Raw genomic sequence first — 19614 nt, 5'->3', positions numbered from 1 at the left:
TATTTTCCCATTCATTCCTATGGGCCAGGAGGCCCATAGGAATGATTGTGCAGTAATTCTCAAATTGCGAATTCGCAATTTGCTAATCGCAATTTGAGAATTATTTCAAGGGTGCAGGGGTGTCTCAAAGACACCCTGCTGCACCCCTGAAATGTACATGTGTGTGCATTTGGCGCACATACATGCCCTATGGGCATGTGTGTGAGTCACATGCCACCTTAAAAAATGACAAATTGTGCTTTATTAAAAGAATTCGCAAATTACCATCAACAACAAGTTGGTGGTAATTTGCGATTTCTTAACCAAAATTCGCAATTTGAAAATGCAACATACATAGCATTTAAGGAATCGCAAAAATTGTGATTCCTTAAATGCTATGGCAAAATAAGGAATTGCGATTTTTTGATACATTCAAAAACATGCAAAAAGGCCTTTTGCGATTCCTAAAGGCCGAAATTCTGCGAATTTCGGCCTTTGCGAGTCGCAAAAGGCTTGATACATCTGCCCCCTAGTTTACTAAGGATAAAATCATGGATTGCCTTGCCCTTGACCATAGCAGGAATATCCAAAGGCTAGAGTATATTCATAATCTTTTAAAAGATTGTAAGGTGGACTCCGATCTTCATGAGCCATTGTCCATTCAGGTTTATAGCAAAAGAGACTTAAAGACAGGGCTAGTCATTCCTAGGGAACGTGCAAGAGTTATTGAAGCTGGTTTAAAACAGAGTGTTAAATCTTACTGTGAGCGCCCACTATTGATGGGCTTTCAACCATACCTTACTTCGGTAAGAACATCCCGCATTGATTCTATTTAACCAGGCTAAGGTTGGGCTCCTTACACTACCTAATAGCTTTCCCTAGATCAGGAAAGTGAAGTAATAACCCTCCAAATTGTCCTTGTGACGGAAAGTCCCCTCTGTTCAAGTTGTATTTTATTCTTTTTTTGTATTTTTTATCGAGACATTCGTAAATACCTGTTAAAACCACTTTTTTTTAGATAATAACTTACATTACTACAAACATGCCTTGATTTATATTTGTAGTTGGGGAAACGATAAAATTAGAAATGCAGTTATTGTTTTTATACAATTGGCAATCAGGAGAAGAATGGAGAATTCTCATTTAGAAGCCTTAATGTATGAAAAATATGACGTTTGAACACTTGAAGAACTATAATTCTCATCCTGATATTAGTCATCGCCTTGCACCTTTTGCACTTTATCACATAAGCACCTTTGTTTATATAAGCTAAAAGAATTCAAAAAATTGAAATATGCCCTGTTCCCAGTCCATGAGTCCAGGGGGCAGATTTATGTTGGACTTGCGCCACGTTTATGCCGCCGTTGCGTCACGCAACGGTGCGGAAACGTGGCGCATCCCTGCGACCTATTTACAACGTGACGCATCTAGGCAGATGCGTCACATTGTAAAGCCCTGCGCCACATGAAACCTGCGTCAGGTTTCATGTGGGCGTTCTGTCGCGGGGTGGGCGTTCCCTCATAGGAAAGCCCCGTAAAACTGACGCAGTGAAATCTACAAGATTTCGCTGAGTCAGTTTTACGACGCTGCTGGGTCAAATCCGTACGCCTGCTTGAAGCAGGCGTAAGGAGTGACGCACCACGTTATGTATGGGTGGCCTCTGTACATTGCAGGAGTTGCGTCGCACTTGCGACGCTACTCCAGCAATGCGCCGCCCTTACACCACAAGATGCGTCACGCATCTGCCCTTCCTTGCACCATGGTGCGCCGCATTGTAAATGCGGCGCATCTGTGGTGCCGCAAGGAGGGAATTGCGTGACGCATCAGTTCTGGCGCATTCCTGCTGATTTGCAGAGGTGCGCCAGAACTCATAAATCTGCCCCCTAGTTTTTATAAATGTTTTTATAGGGTAATGATGGCTTTAATATTTGTATGGATGAAAACAAAATGTATGAATGCTTTTAACTTAATTCTGTAATGAGAAAATGTTCTTGTATTATTAATTGTTTCCTTGTTATAAGATAGTAACTGTGATTGATTTTGTAGTAGTAGCCTGTATGGAGATTACAGATAGAATGCCAGTATGTAAGAAAAATCTCTTAGTGTCATTTCAATGATTACTAGGGATGTAACCTTTTTTTTATTAGAATGTTTTTGTGGTTGTATATTATGCACCAAATAAAGCTTGATTGACTTGACTTGAGTTAATTTGAAAAGCATGTTACTCTTGACTTTGAAGCTGGATAGATGTTTGCAATCCACTATTTTCATTACAACTAACAAAGGGGATAGAAGGTTAAGATTATTAAGTGAAAACCCAAATGCAAATGCACCCTTTGTAGAATATATTCTCTCCTAAGAATGTGGTTATTTTATTGCTCTGTTTAGTGTAGAAAGTACCCATCAGGATAAAAAGAACATGGCAGACATCATAATGACTTTTTTGTTTGTTGGTGCAAGACGTCTGTACTTAGACTACATCCATACTGTATATACTATACATATTACAAATGCAAGACCTGGTGGTGCCACTGCTAACCAAATACCTTAATTTTTTGACTGATACGGATAGTAACTGACTCTGATTGTGTCCCGGGCCTTCCTAACGAGACCCAGGGCAAGAACTTTGTAAAAGGTATTTGGTAATTTGGTGTAATTACAATTGGTATGACAACCTATCTGTACGCTCCTAGTATATGGTAGGGCATATAGGTTTGGATATCAAGCAGATGTAATGCACTTAAGTGAGCACTGCTGCGTTGCCTGCTGCCATTTTAAAGGCAGCCATGCTTTTCAGGCTGCTTTTAAAATTAAATTATATGCAAATTTGACTTTGGGATTAAAGGTACTGCCTTATCTTTACATATAGGTCACCCCTAATATGTCCTCTAAGTGCCCCAGGGTTTGCGTACCCTGCAACCTTAACCCCTTAAGCAAGGACATTTTAAAAGATGTGTTATATGCCCTAGTGAGGGAAAACAGCCAATTTCATTTTAACACATTGTAGCACAATGGCTCCATAGGCTTACATGGCAATATTTTAATTAAGTATAACTAGTGATAGAAGTGAGCTAGAAATATAATTGAAAGACTTAAATGATCGAATAAATCAAAAAGCTGTTAATTTTGGATCAATTATAAATATCATGTAAAATAATTTAGAGAAATTGTTTTTCTGATGAGCTAAAACATCCAGCCTACCAGCAGCTTCTCCTGATTTGCCAGCTTTTGGCAGGCTAAGCCAAACTTCTCTGATGAGGTGTGAAGTGTACTGTATAGAGACAAAGGACATCTGGTGGGAGGAGATCTGCAGCTGCAGAGCAGAAGGCAGAATTGGGGTGGAGTAGCCAGACTGGTCTTTAAAGAGGGAATAACAGTTAAGGCAGGACACATGCTCACCCTGATATCCTGCACCCTCAGCCAGACAGAAGTACCAGTAATTGAATTTGCAGAGGGGCTGGAATGTAAATGTAAATGTAAATGTGTGGGACTTGTAAAGCGCACAGCTGCCCGTAAGCGTCCCGGCGCTGAAGACCACTGGGGAACCCGTCCTGGAGTTCCCTGTGAGATGGTCCCTTCTGGGTATCTCCAAGGTGAAACCAGGCATTTCCGGCGTCTGTGGGGGGCCTTTGTAGAGATGAGGCAAGCTTAATGCCCAGAGTTGCCGAGTGTGATCCATGATTAGAGTAGGCACCGAGGCGAGAAATATCGAGTCCGCTGACCCTGGTCCACGACCCTGCCGCGTCGGGAATTGAACCCTGGTCCCGGACCGTTCTCTGCTTCTGGGTCTGCCGCCTCTAACCAGTGAGCCACACCACTCCACTGGAAGGGGAGTGTTAGTGAACCATAGCCACCCCAGTGGGTTGACATAGACATATCTTAACCCCCAGGAAAGAGTTTCTCCATTTTGGATTTTAAAGGAATAGTGCTTTCTGGGGAAAGAATATTCCACACTTTGGAGGAAACTGTAATATCTAAGAGTGGTACCACGCATCCCATTTGCAAAAGAAGCCCCCTGCTTATCACCCAGGAACACTGGATAAATATGGAAGAGCTGCCCAGAAACTCAAATCCCTGCCTGAAACTACAAGTAGAAGGACTTCCCTACTGGAACCCTGACCTGCACAAAGTGGATAGCACTCCGAATGTCTGCATCTGCTGTACACTTTGGGAACCACAACCCTAAGGACTTTGCCTTGATTTCAAAAGTGAAGAAGTGGACTCTTTGAAGGCAACATGTTAAGGACTTCCACCTGTATCATCTCCAGCAAGAGGAAAACCAATTGACCTCCTTCAGATGGACTTTAAAGGATTTGGCCAGGTTCAAGAGGTAGTCCCAACATGCCAAGAAGCAAATAAGAGGTTCTGGAACATTGGATTGGTGTTATGGACAGTTTGGAACCCCAAAAGACCTTCTAGAAGAAGATCCAAAAGTCTGGAGAATATTGGAGAATTTTTGGTGAAAAGCTCCATTAGATAACCGACCTATCGACAAGAGTCAAGCCGGCGACGTCAAACTGCGACTCAGCCCGAGATTCAGGTTTGCCTAGTGAAGCCGCAGAGCTTTTCAGCAGGAGTGAGATTTCCATGGGTTGACCGAGGCATCGCGCTGAGCTAAGCCGGTAGCCTCAAACCCAAAGCCGGCCTGGCGGAGATCCTCACTTGACACAGAGAGAAAAGTGACTGAGTGAGAAGATAAAAACTTGACCAATCCCTACAACTAAGTGTATCCAACATGCGCTCCATCATTTTTGGCCTGATACTTTGACTTTTTATCGATCAAGCACAACCAGATGTCCCAAAGTGGCGCTTTTAGGCACTAGAAAGTGTTTATTATTTAACAATTCGTATCCCTGGTTCCCTACAATGGATTTTTGCCATTTTAGTGTCATTTTATTCATAAAAATAATTCCTATTTCATACATATATGTTGGATTTTTATTGTGTATTGTGTCTTACATCTTTAATGTATTATTGTTTTTAGATGCTTTACACACCTGTATTCTAAGTTGAGCCTGCTACCAAAGTTTAACAAGGGAAAAATTTGTTGAGACCATGACTGGACTTTATAACGTGATTGTGGCCTTATTACTAGTGGTAGGTACCTACTTACCCCTATCACTAAACCACATTCTGAAACATAACTAAAAGAGAGAAACCCTTCAGACTAAGAGTCATAGTTAATAAACCGTAAACAGCAACAGTGCTCCTCTAGGTGGGATGTATGATGATACAACGCTTACTTTTACAACGCATACCTTTACAACGCATTTTTTACAACTCAACATCTATTACAATGCATTCCATTACAACGCATGCCATTACAATGAATTTTTTAAAACTACCTTTACAACGCATTCCATTAAAACGCATACTACCTTTACAACGCATACCATTACAACACATAACATTCAATTGCATGTATGGTAAGTATTGGATAGTGTAGGGGTAAAAATTACCATTCTAACTCCAGGGGGGTGCAACAGTAGGGTAAGTGCTGGATAGTGTAGGGGTAAAAATTACTATTCTAACTCCAGGGGGTGCAACAGTAGGGTAAGTGTTGGATAGTTTAAGGGTACTATGCGTTGTAATGTTGTGCATTGGAATGGTATGCGTTGTAATGTTGTGCATTGTAATGGTATGCGTTGTAGTGTCATGCGTTGTAGTGTCATGCGTTGTAATGGTTGCGTTGTAATGGCATGCGATGTAATGGATGTTGCGTTGTAAAAGTTGCGTTGTAAAGGTTGTTTCCCCTCTAGGTGCTACTAGAGCTACAGCATTTCATTCAATTACCAAAAATCCAATCTTTCACACATTTATATGAGCCAAATGTAAATACTAACATGGATACAACATATACAAAAATATATATTTCATTACACGTATCAAAAAAATATATAATTAATTCATAAATGGTAAATGTAAACTAGACAATTCAAAACATAACCACAAAAGATTTAAAGAACAGACACATTAATTAGTCTTTAAAAATGTCCATTTCTCATGTAACACATCACTTTACAATTATGAATCACTTTCTCATGTAAAATTATTCAAAGCAGGTAGTAAAATCTATATCGTCAAGACGTTTCAGAGGGATAATGTTATATTACTCAGCTTGTTCAGGACAATAGTTTATTTTGATCTTCCATTAGTTACTTTAACACATTTTGTTTAAACAGATACTCTAGAAATAATAATGAAGACAACAAACATGACCAATAATCAAAACATATTCACAATGATCATATATTTTCCTATTCATACAACAAATATGGTTCCTCCTTTCGTATTAGTAACAATGGTGTCCATGTAATCCTTCCCAGTGGCTCTTATGGCACATATATACAAAAACTCCACATTACAAATGTATCTCTAAAATGCCTGGAATTCTAGGTGCTATGTGATTTAAAGTTCAAAAGGACAATCAAGAAGCTCTTAATAACCAAGTTGATAACCAAGTTAATAACCAAGTTAAATGCCCAGCAGGTGTTATGTCTAATTCCTATCTGTTCAATGTATTGTATATAGAACAGTTTTGAATTCTCTATCTCCACATGATGGTACGTAAATTATTACCTCACATTTTGAATAAAGGACTCACCTTTCAGGTTTCCCATTTTCTGGTACTTTTTTCCAGACCAGAATTTGAATGTACTTTAGGCAAGACAACCCCTGGTTTCTTGTTCAAACCTGTTCTCTTTCTGAAACCAAATATGAATCCCCAAATTTGATTTCAAGTTTATTACATAAACCTATTGATTGGGGGTGTTAATATCATCGCAGCCTATTAGGTATATAATCCTCTCCAAATATGTCAATGGTAGAGGTAGGCCTCACAGCTGTGAAAAACGAATGCAGAAGTTTTTCACTTCCAGGGCATGTAAAACTTTACAATACATGTCCGACTCTGAATACAATACAGCAAAGCTTTATTGACAGTATAGGGCCTACATTAGGAGTTACTTATATGTATTAAAAAGACGTTTTAGGCCTGGCAAGAGGTTTATTAGAGTAACTTATATGGATTAACAAAGATGTTTTAGGCCTGGCAAGACGTTTATTGTGCTAGGTGGAATTGGCAGTTTAAAACTGCATGCCGGCTGCACTGGCAAGCCTTAGACTCTTTTTAAAAGACTACTTAAGTGGCTGGCATTATAAGCCCAGTAGTAGCATTTACTCCACAGGCCCTGGGTACATGTTGTGCCACTTTACTAAGGATTTATGAGTATATTAAATATGCAAATCAGGTGTAGGCCAATTTTACCATGTTTTAAGGAATGAGGACCACTCCAGCAGTTGTAAAGTGCACAGAGTCCTAAAGCCAATAAAAACAAATCAAGAGGGGAGTAGGCAAAAGTTTAGGGGAAGATCACTCTAAGACTGACAGGTCTATTACTTCAGACTGCCTTTACCTGGGACCTCACTCTACAGGATCCTGGCCTTTTGGAAACCATCTTAAATGCATCCTCCTCGCTGGCCATACTGGACACATGTGTCCTCCATTTTAATTAAGACAAGTCTCCACCATGCATCTGATTTCAAATACTTAAATTTCAACTATAGTGGATGCCTATATCTACTTTAGGAAAGAAAGTTAGGAATACATTCATTATTTCTACACCTAGTTGTTTTTTTTAATTCCTGTTTTATAACATTGACTTTTACTGGTAGGAGTTTTCATTATGTTTGCTTTTTCATTTTTAAGTTTCATGGTTAAATAAAAAATAATCTAGTCTTAAGTCACATTTATAACTTTACGTACAGCATTTAGGGCATTGTTTTAAATCTTAGGGGCCTATTTCGACGTCAGGCGGAATTGCTTCCACCTGACACCAACTCGGACACCCAATCCCCCAACCCAACTGCCTCATTAGGATGCGACCGTACACTGGTCAGTCGCATTCCTATATTTCACTATAGGAGCATGCATTACAGCATAGTGAAATGGAAGGTGTGGTTTATCCCTGCACCCCTTGGCAGGCACCTCAAGGTGCTTGCCACAAGGTGCCGGGATCAACAGGGGGCACCATAGGTACACCCTTGGCCTCCAACCAGAGGCTATTCACCAAAGTGGGCCCTGCTGGTGGCTTAGAAACACATTTTCAGACATGATTTCCATGTCACATAGGCCAGCATGGAAAACATGTCTGAAACCATACATTGTAATCTCAAGGGCAGAAAGGTCCACCCCTGGGATTACTGGCCAGCTTTCAACTAGCCGACAGGCTCTCCGGGCTCATCTGAAGGCAGTGGAATGACTGCCTGGTTTCCTTTCCCACCGCTTCCATCATAATATGCATAATATGCACAACGTCTATATGTAGTTTCTCGGAGGCTTGCCTTGTGGCTTCTCAGAGGCTTGCCTTGTGGCTGAGGCCGGTCTACCAGATGTGAGCCAAAGTTGCCTTCATTGAAAGCTGTTACCTCCTTAGTAGTAAGCACGACTAAACAGATTTGTTTTCACAGTAGATTTTTCCCATTGGGAACCATTCCAATGACAGTGCATCTGCGCCTGCATAAGTGTGACAGAGCTCTAGCTGATGAAACCCAGTGCTGATACCAGAACTCCTCAACATTTCTTCTGATGGCAAAAGTCATTTAACGTAAACAGTCAAATACAATGTTAACATAGATTTTTCTACTGAATGAATGATATTGCTTTGAATTATTATTTTTATAATTTTGAATTTGAAGAAAGGTGTGCCTTTTCCTCATTAATTCAACCATCAGATTAAGAATTTTAGTAGCATTGGGCTGTATGAAATTTGCTATAATACTAAGGGAGCAGGAGTTTCTGAACCTTATTCTTCTGGTATAATCACTAAATAAACCCTGCCACTCGTTGTATGGACCTTTGCTCATCGACGAGGGGAAGTAAGTAGTGATCTTCTACATAACAATGAATCATTAAAGTTTTTCAGTTCAGTCAATAAAGAGAATTAGTGTGAGCTGGAGGGTTTCATTCTCAACTCTTTTAGGCTATAACTTATTTATTCATCAAGTATTTATCTTTAGATGGCTATAATCAAAAGTTAGTATAATCCATTATTCAATATATGACTATAAAATTGAGCAAAATGTTTGTTAAAATTGCAGTTAATATAGTGATAATAGAGCAATAAATCCATAATGGAAATTCCCTAATCTTTATTATTTGGACTATTGTGAGAAAAAGGGTGTCACCTTTAAAGAGTTCTGGTGAGAGACTCAATTCGCAAGCATAAAGTAGGGCTAGATGTAGCCCAAAAGCAGGCCAAAAACTGCTCGTCGCACCCATTCTCACCATGTTTTCATATTCCGGTAGTGTGATGCATGCTAAAACTGCACACGAACAGCACCACGCGGTTCGCACGGGCACAGCCATTTAATTTTCTGTTCTGTGCATTGTTCTGCTGGGCCAGTTTTAAATAAACCCTTAATCATTTCAATCTATCCCTTATCTGATTCACCCACTCCTCAGTTTCCTTTATTGCATCAGTGCATGTCTTTGTGCATATTACAGTTTTCTCATTTTGTTGTGTGTTTCTTGTGACTTTTCTAGTTTTTTGTACTTTTTGAGGTTTTCCCTTTACTTTCTTAGTTCTTCCTTTCGTCTTTCCCTTTTTCCCCTCACCCAATACCATGGCAGAGCAGGGTGATAGGGCAGAGAGAGGACGCGGTGGCGCCAGTGTGGCTGCTAGTCGCACACCTTGTGGTCATCAGCACCACCAAGGGGTGCAGTCCCTCGACATTTTTTCAGAGGAGGAGGTAAATGCACTTGCTTTTTATGTGCAGTGCCACCTCCTCTTCATGCTGGCAACAGTCAACTGACCTGGGAGTGGGTATGCACCACAGGAGCATCGAGTCCTCAGAGGGAGGGTTAGCCGGTGTGCACCACAACACTCAAGTTCAGTGCACCCAATAGCAGTTGAGGCACCATTGGGCCAACATTATTGACCACGAGTGGGACCTGCTCGACCTGCTAGGCATCGAGATTGAGGGGCTCAATTAATACTTATTTGTTCTTTTTGTGTTCTACAATGCTAATATTTTGTTTTCAAATACCATGCTGCTCACAGGCAGCGGTGAGTTAAGTTTTTACATTATGAATAATATGTGATCCAGTGTGAGCTAGCCAGGTTCTTGGCGTTACCTAATCGTACTCATTGGTGCTTGCTTGGGCTGATTATTTAAGAAGCCATGCAGACTCCTCTGTACTGTCGCCATATTAGTGATTTTAGTGAGTTAGTTTTCTCTGTGACTTTCTTTACATAGCTCGTACAGTCACAAGCAATCTCGCAGTGATATGTGGAATGAGTTGACCCTTGCAGGGGGTTGAGAAATGAGACTCTGCGGTGACCTCCCCCTTTATTTTAAGGTAGTTTTATACAAAATCACAGTTTTTTCAGTTTTTATATTTCTCCGTTGAAGGGAAGCCGCACTCCATTGTGGTGATTAACTTCTACAGTAACATCTTTTATAAAAAACAAAACATGGGGTAATTGTCAAAATGAAAGAGGAGTTAGATGTTTTCCTGAAGGGGGCAGGGGGAGATTATATGTTGATTTGGGCAGGGGATTTAATTGTGAGGTATGTAATTTCTCAGAAGCGGACCGATGTGGCCATGGAGATTTCCATCATGATTGTAACTCTCATTTCCCTCACAACCTTTATCGCAAAGCATTTAATCATGTTATGCACAAGCATAACCTGGAATTAATGGAGTTTGTTAAACACAGGGGTATACGTAAATAATTTTTATGAAGTGGCTAGATCTTCGTCATGTATTGACCACATTTTGGTATCAAGGAATTGCAGACCTTTTGTGGAAAAGTGTTACATACAGGCTAGTTTATTTAGTGATCATCATCCCCTCCTCCTAATATTGACCCCGAACTTCTACCATATAGAGAAAGTGTTTGTCTCTGCTGGAGAAATTAAAACACAAGGTGAAAATGGGATCTCTATCAAGTGGTCAGGGGTTAATACTACAACCTTTATGGATAACTTAGTCCAAAATAACAACCTCTCTAGTGATATATGCGTGGACAAATCATCCACTAATATAGAGATAGTAACTGCTTTCCAATATATTGCTGCTGATATTTCCAACAATTTGAAATACAGGAATCAGAAACACAAGGACCATCATCCGAGATGGTTCAACAAGCTGTGCTCAAAATTAAATAAATAGCAGAAAGGAATTGGCAATAGCAGAAAGAATTCAAGTTTATTTATCAGACAATTGAAAATTTGTACTTGTTACAATTCATTTTGTTTTCTTTTCCTTACTGCAAATAGCTTCATTGCTTAATACTACATAACGACTGATGCTTCTCGTATGACCGTATTTGTATATTTATGTACACTAAATGATTGGATGTCATTTTGTCATATGTATTTATGTATTTTTGTTAAAATTCTTTGTCAAATGTTTTTGTATAAATTGTATGTACGTAGTGTTTTTCTCATGCAACTAATGCTTTAACTTAACGAGATTTATATGAAAAAGTAAATGGTTTAAATAAATTCGACCATACAAATCATAACAAGGATTTGGTTTGTTGCTCAAAATATAGCTATCAAAAATCGCAGGGCCAGCATTTCTCTTTTTATAAACAAAATTAAATAAAGACATGAAGGAGGCATTGAAAGTAAGGCCTAGAAATGCTGACAGTATTTATATTCTCAGGAAACGTTACAAAGAAACATTAAAATCAAGGAAACTAGAGATTAGGGAGGCTGTTTGGGATAGCTTAATCCAAGTGGCAGAGACCAAGGACTCTGCCCTATTCTAGAAAATAATCGATCAACCACTATTTAAGGACACTACATCTACTAAGGTCAAAACGGTAGTGAGCCCAGAAGACTGGGTGACCCATTTTGAGAATATTTTTTGCCCCTCACATGAGAACATTGAGATAGATGATAACTGTAAAATCATATCCTCGCTTGTAGAAAAAATAGATCCTATTACCATGTGGAGATTAAAACCTCCCAAGGAATAGTGCTAGCGGCAAAGCCGCAGGCCCTGATGGGGTTCCCATTGATATTTTTAAGCACAATGTTGAATTTTGATCCCTGATTTTAGTTCATTTTTTTAATGCTTTTATTAGTGGGCCATTGCCTTAAACTATGGCTGAAAGTATGATTGTCCCTATTTTTAAAAAAGGTGATAGAGGAAGTGCTAAATGCTACCGACCAATATCCCTTCTTGATTCAACGTCTAAACTATAGGGAAGAATTATGTTGAACAGACTGGAATGTTTGGTAGAGGAGAAAAATATTCTAATTGCAGCCCAATTTGGTTTTAGAAGGGGTATTGGTACGGTTGAGCAATGCGTTAACCTTGAGATGTTAATAGGGAAATATACGTTAGTTAAGGAATGCCAGCTTCACTTATGTTTTGTTGACCTTACCAGTCCTTTTGATTTAGTAAATCAATCAATCAATCAATCAGCAAAATTTGTAAAGCGCGCTACTCACCCGGTCTCAAGGTGCAGAGGGGGGGGGGTCGCTACTGCTCGAACAGCCAGGTCTTGAGTTGTTTCCTGAAGGAGAGATGGTCCAGGGTCAGCCGTAGGTGAGTGGGGAGGGAGTTCCATGTCTTGGCCGCCAGGTAGGAGAAGGATCTTCCTCCGACGGTGGATCTGTGGATTCGTGGGACGGAGGCGAGGGCGAGGCTGGCGGAAGCTTTGACAAACGCTGGATGGGATGGGCGCCCCACACGATATATTAAGTCTCCTATCTCAGATATATGCCTACCTAACCTCGAGGATACGTTTTGGCCCTAACAGGGAATGCACCTCACAATTTAAAGTTACCCGTGGAATTAGACAAGGCTGCGTCCTCGCCCCTCTTTCTTTTTCTCTTTATATAAATGGTATAGATTCTTCATTACAAACTTTAAGGGCAGATGCCCCAGTTGTTGGCAAACGTATATCCCCTGTTTTACTTTCTGCAGACTATGCAGTCCTAATTTCGAGTTTGCAAACGGCCTACAAAGCCTAATAGATGATTTCTCAGATTTTATGACTGCAAAAGATCTAAATATCAATGTGAGTAAAACTCTAGTTATGTCTTGCGGGAAATGTAAAACAACGATTAGAAGACATTATGTCGATGGAGTACCCATCGAACGAACTACTACTTTTTCATATCGGAGGCCTCTTTTTAACAGTAATGGATCATGGAACACACATATTAATCTATGTAAATTAAAATTAATGAGATCAAGTGAGGCAGTTTTTAGATTCTCTCAAAAAATAGGCAGTAAGCCAGTGCGCGAAATCCTTAAGCTATACGGAAGTAAATGTATAACTGGTGCCATTGATGGTGGAGCATTATGGGGTAGGAGAAGTATTATCATATTACAAACTCTTGGAAATACATTTTTAAGGAGGGTACTATCAGTACCAAACTCAAAGGCCACCTTCATTGCTCACAAGGAACTATACACACCATACATTGGCGACCTGATTAGTATGGCTGTGCTTACATTGGGGTTCAGAATATGGTCCAAAGATGAGACACATTTTACTAAAGACATAATAAAGGACTGCCTTACACTAGATCTATATAAGAAGATACCACGGTTACAGTATATTTATAGCCTTTTATTGGAGTGTAATGTGACAGTTGATCCCCGCGACCCCAATACTATTTTGAATTATACCAAAGGGGAGTTAAAAAAGAGATTACTGGAATCCAGAGAATCTGTAAGAGAGATGGAAACAATGAAAAAATCACTTGTTTGTTCTTACTGTGGCCCAATTTTAGCTGGCATTCAGCCATATCTAATAGCAATAAGAAACCCCCAACATAGATTTTTTCTAACCAGGTTAAGGATGAGCAATCTGCACTTTCAGGTCCCTTTCCCCAAGATGGGCAAGTGGTGTGCCAACATACCCAAATGCCAGTGTGATGGCAAAACAACTCAGTCCACCTTGCACTTTTTACTTTTTTGTAAATTTTATAGGGACATCAGAAATGCAATTTTACGGCCTTTGTTTATGGTTAATAGATTGTTTACGTTTAAAGGTGCTTATTATAGCCTTATAGCCCACCGTAGAGGGCTATACTGGCAATTAAAGGCCCTCTCCAGCATTAAAGGCCCTGAGCCGAAGGCGAGGGCCTTTAACAAGGGAGAGGGACTTTAATAGCTTATAGCCCATCTACGAAGGGCTATAAGGCTATTAGAACATTCTGTCATTAGAGGACAGAATGTTCTAACAAAAAAAACAAAGCCTTTTGGAAGCGTTAGGGGATTGGAATCCCCTCAGGCTCCCTGAAGCCTTTGTTCACAGCCAGAGCTGTGAACAAAGAAACATTGGAATGTTGGAGCTCCAGGCTTATACCAGCCATTATAAGCCAAGAGCACTCCATTGTTTTCAATGGAGCTCCCAACATTCCAATGTTCTAATATTATATATGTAATTTGAAAAATATAACAATATGTAATACCGTTATTCTCTTTGTACAATTGGCTATAAAGAGAAGAAAAGCCCTTTCATATCTGGAATTGTTGAGTTATGAAAATAAATAGCTACTCATCTTGATGACATGTTTACATGTTCAGACAATTTTTATCTTTGGATAGCTCTGTGATGCCAAGTAATATTAATTATCTTGTCTGGTCTGATTTTATATCTAAATGTTTTGTGTATGGAATGCTCTATTTTTTATACTTTATAGATGAAATGATTTTTATGAAATGTTTATTATGATGAATTGTTTTTATGTAGTATGCTTTTATGGATGTATTGTTTATATTCCGAATAAATCTGATTTGATTTGATTTGATTTGAGAATGAGAATCAAAGAAAATGTGTTGCTATGCATTAGTGTGAAACGTAGTTCAGGTTTATGACATTTGGAATAGGGTTTAGGATTAGGATGGTCAACTGGATACTAGTACCATAGGCATTCAGATTCAGAAAAGTGCAATGTTACTGTGTTTGCCTGTCAAAATATGTTTTAGACAATTGACTGTACCATCACTAATCTATATTTTTAAATCTTTTTTATTTCTTACACCAGCACCCAAAGGTAAGAAGAGGGAAAGTTCTTGTGAGGTGGGACATGGAGCCTGGGATGCCACCACCAGTGCCACAGACGACAGTTCTGTTGATCCCAATAAGTATTATTATTACTATTATTATTTCCCTACCTCTGCCCACTATTAGAAAAATGTAAAGCTTGCCTTGTTTATTTTGTTTACTCTGCCTCCTTTTTTTCAAATTCTCTGTAGAATGTTTGTTAAATTTTTGTTATCCATGCATTACCTATTTTTTCTATATTTCCTGATTTTGTAGCCGACTTCCTCCTGTTTGTAACAGTCTGTAGTTTTTTTTTTTTTGGTACTCTACTTGTGAAGTTGCAGGCCCAAGTAAACTTGCATTATTCGTTGCACATGTTTTTTGAGAACACTTTCTGTTTCTTGCTCATGCTCAAATAGTTAAAATGAGAGAGTGGCCATGTTCATGGTGGACCCCCTCCAATGGTGAACTATAATTCATTCATACAGTATGCCAGACGTTTCCATGACAATTCCGCATTGCAGGTATTATGAGGTCCCATTTCACTTGCCAACCAACACCATATGTCCTTCATTGACCATTACTCCATCCCTTTATAGCACTTCGTTTGCTCAGATTCATCATAACTCTGCACCTTCACTATAAAAAAAATTGATTGACTTAACTAACTGGCTTTTCTAACATAGTCAACCAATAAAATGCCTATAGTGATATTTTTGATTGAAGTTACTGCTAACCAAAGAGTAGTGATTTATTGCGGTTGTATGTTGTTAAAAAAATAATAATAAGGGGAGGCATATCTGGCATCTAAAAATGTACAATGATTTTTCTAGCTGCACAAACTACCAATGCCCAAGCCGGGGCCAGTTCTGCAGATGCGGAAGCGGTTGGGGTGGAAACCCAGCGGCAGCAGAGACAGGCAGTGGTAAGTCACATTGCTTGCTAATTCACAATTACTATTATACTTATTGCAAGGGTGACATGACTCATGAACCCCTGCTTTATCAGCTGCAATGGTGGTGGAGTCTTTATGGCCTCTTCTATCTGCAGCTCAGATGACAAAAGCTCATTATAAATGCTAAAAATGATGCGTTGATGGAAAAGGTAAAGAAGGATGGAAGGTTAAAAAAAAGGATGGGTGAAATGGTATATAAGTGAAAAGATGCATGGGTGGGTGAAAGGATGCATTGATGGCTAAATGGATGGATGGGTGAAAGAATGGTTGAAAGGTTGGATACTAAATGGATGCTAAATGGATGGATGGATAAGAAATTATGGTGAAAGTCTTGATGATAGAAAGTAAAGCTTAAATGGTGGCTATCAAAGAGTGAATAGAACAATGAAAAGATGAATAGATAATTACTTGGATGAAAAAACAAGGGAGCTACTCTAGAGATGGGTATGCTCACCTACTTGGCTTGCTTGTTTTTTATCAAAGCTATGGTTCAAAGTGGTTGGTATTTAAATGTTTTATCAACTCCCCTAACTTACTGTATTTGTTAAGCGGGGCACATACGTATCCCACCCATCATCATTCATCACCTCCATCCCTGCCCATGGCATTTTGCCGTCCATGACCTAAGTGCCGCATGGTTCAATTTGTCACTGGATTTGTTGGCTGTGCAATGTGTACCTGCTTCAGTTTATGCAGCACTTACAAAGTTTTCAATGCATTTCAAACTGAAAACAAGGTGCGCTTCCGTTCCCTCCCAGTGCCCACTCAGTCACCTCCTTGCAATTCACTCCCTTATTCTTTCCTAATTTCTATCCCAGCCTACCAAAACATTTGAAAATCCATTCTTGGCACATGCCACATTTTTCTGGCCTTGTGAAGTGATTCATATATTTCATAGTTTCCATATGGGATGTATGCCTGTTAAAATGTTACCCTTTTGACTTTCTTCAACTACAGCGGCTCAAAGAGCCAAAGCTTAGGCACATTAGGATCATGAGTGACACCCTACTATACTATGGAAAAGCTCTACCTACTTGGCCAAATCTCTCTAACGTTCCCTCCAGTAGAGTAAGTTAAGTTACCTTTCCTTACTGCAAAGCAAATTAATTAGTTGGAAATATTTTGTGGTGGAGGGCGAAGGCCAAGGAGTAAAGTTGGAGTAAGTACCTTATTTCAAGTTTTTCAGATTGGATATTTTGTGATGAATGTGCCACATGCAATCTATATATCCTGTTCCTTACCCTGTTCTGCAGTGCTCTGTTTTTCCACCATGGACTTACGGCAGACAGGATATCCACATGTTATATGTGATGTGTTTGACATGGTATTTTATTTATTAATCATCTGTCTCTTTGGATTCAGGGTAGAATTGAAAAGTATTTGGAGTAAAGCAGGGCCATTGGAATTAAAGTAAGATAATTCTCCATTACAGCAGCCCCACCTGCAGAGAGTATCAAAGTACCCAACACACTGGCTAGCATGCATTTATTAATTTAGCACAACAATCTGTCCGCCATAGTGCATAATAATAATGTATTTTTATTTTTTTACACAAAGTGCCTGTTTGGTTTTATACTAGGGATGCCATTAAAAGAAATACCACTCTTTTTTTATCTGGTGTTATTCTGCCTTAATTCTTTTCAGACAGCCAGTACTTTTATGTAAGACACGTGTAGGTAAAACATTTCCCTGTGACTCTCCTAATCACATCAAATTCCAATGGTCCTAGGAGACCAGCAATGCGCAGCTATTTTTCCACTATTTAATTTTTAAATAGTGTTTGCACAGAGCTTTGTTTATAATTTGTAATGTTTATTTTTTTTTCTTGTTGTAGCTACTCCTGCTGGTCAACTAAATTGGGTGGTGCATCTGCATTCTTCTGAGAATAGCCGTCAATCTTGGGAGCCTGGCTGAAGCATTAAAGTAAGGTAAGGAGGACTGTTATTGAGCTTTTGCCTATTGTGGGGGAGAAGAGAAGGGCTGCAGATTGCAAAACAGAAATTATATTGTAGAGTGAAGGAGGACAGAAGATAAGCTTCATGAGGAGTGTTTGAGATAAATGGCTGCATATACCGGGCTGATCAATATCACAACTGTCATCATAACCTTTAGCCCAGTACTTGTATAAAATGATGATGTGACAGCATGACTGCTTCCCATTACTTACAACAACTGGTCCGCCACATGCACCTACATGACAGGAGATGGCAGCCTGACTGCAGAGGCTGGAGACAATCCAGCGTTAGTACCATCGGCTAGTGGCTCTGGAGGAGTAGGAGGAGGAGGAAGAAAAAGAAGCACCTGAGCAGCCTCCCGGCAACATCGCTGCCAGCTGTGAGGCAACCATTTCATGGTGGGTGGGAAGGATGGGTTTTATTGAAATAATTATTTTACTTTATTCATGGCTTAAATTTTTTAGGGTGTTTTACTTTGCACTGATGCCTTTTAATGCAGGCTGCTTTTTAAACCTTCTAAATAGTGTATACAAGTTTTCATCATCATCAGTTTTTTTTCTTTCATAGACCATAAAAGTGCAAAGCGCAGCATGCAGAGAATATTAAAACCAGACCTATGCATTGGGTACTAAAAGAAGTAGTGCACAACATGAGTAAGAGTACGATAAGCATAGTACATTAGCAACCAATTGGAAGTTAAAAAAGAACACAGTAGGCTAAAACAGAGAATAAAAGTATCCATAGGAACACAATCTAATAGTCATTTGTGATTTAGGTGAACACGGGACTGGAGTAAGAACCATAACAACAAAAGCCTTTGCCTAAACCACTCGGAAGACAAGGCCCGCTATGCTGGCAGGTCGCTATGCTTTTTACGCACTTTAAGCCAATAAGAGGCTACCCAGTCGACCCAAACCAATCAATCAGTAGTTTATAGAGTGCACTACTCACCCATGAGAGTGGAGTTCTGGACTTTTTGGTTCTGTCCAGAGGTGTCAGGGATAACACCCGAAGACCCCGGAGTTCTACCTGTCTCGGTGCACTAACAAACAGAAACACGGGCTTCTCGATGGTGGCGTCAAAGACCAAAGGTTTATTACTGCAGGGACACAGAAGTCACAGAAACTACACATGGGCAGTATCTAGGAGCCTGTTCGATTTGTACAAAGAGGGTTGCTCCTTATATACTAAATATTCTGCTCGGGGCAAATTCTTTACATGTTACCACAATTCTAAACATTCGTGTCTTAAACAATAAATATTTGGCGTCGTACAGGAATCATCAACAATATCTGATGTCAAAACATTACGAACGAGGGGTTCCCACTATTCCATCATAATCCCATGTCAACTTCTCATTCAAGACCCGGACCGCCTCATCGTAAATTTTGTTACCTCCCCCTAATAAAGGCCCAGAAGGAAAGGAGCAGGGCCAGGTGCAGAAGATAGAAAGACAGGATAAGAGATGTTTGTGGGTCGTAAATGGGCACGGTTACCAGCTTCGGCCGCCTAATCATGATCAGGCCAACGAACACGAGAACCAGTATAGCAGGACTGGCCTCAGGCTGGGGAGGCAGCTCTTGCCGAGTCATGCTGCCACAGCGTTGCTGGCCTAAGGTGCACGTGTCACTAGCAAGGTGAATCGCCGGTTAAGGCCTACGTGTCCTTAAATGAAAAGAGGTCATTGCGTGTCCTTTGACTATGT

The sequence above is a fragment of the Lissotriton helveticus genome, chromosome 7, assembly GCF_964261635.1.
Source record: "Lissotriton helveticus chromosome 7, aLisHel1.1, whole genome shotgun sequence".
Taxonomy (NCBI): Eukaryota; Metazoa; Chordata; class Amphibia; order Caudata; family Salamandridae; genus Lissotriton; species Lissotriton helveticus.
This window is presented reverse-complemented; position numbering follows the sequence as displayed.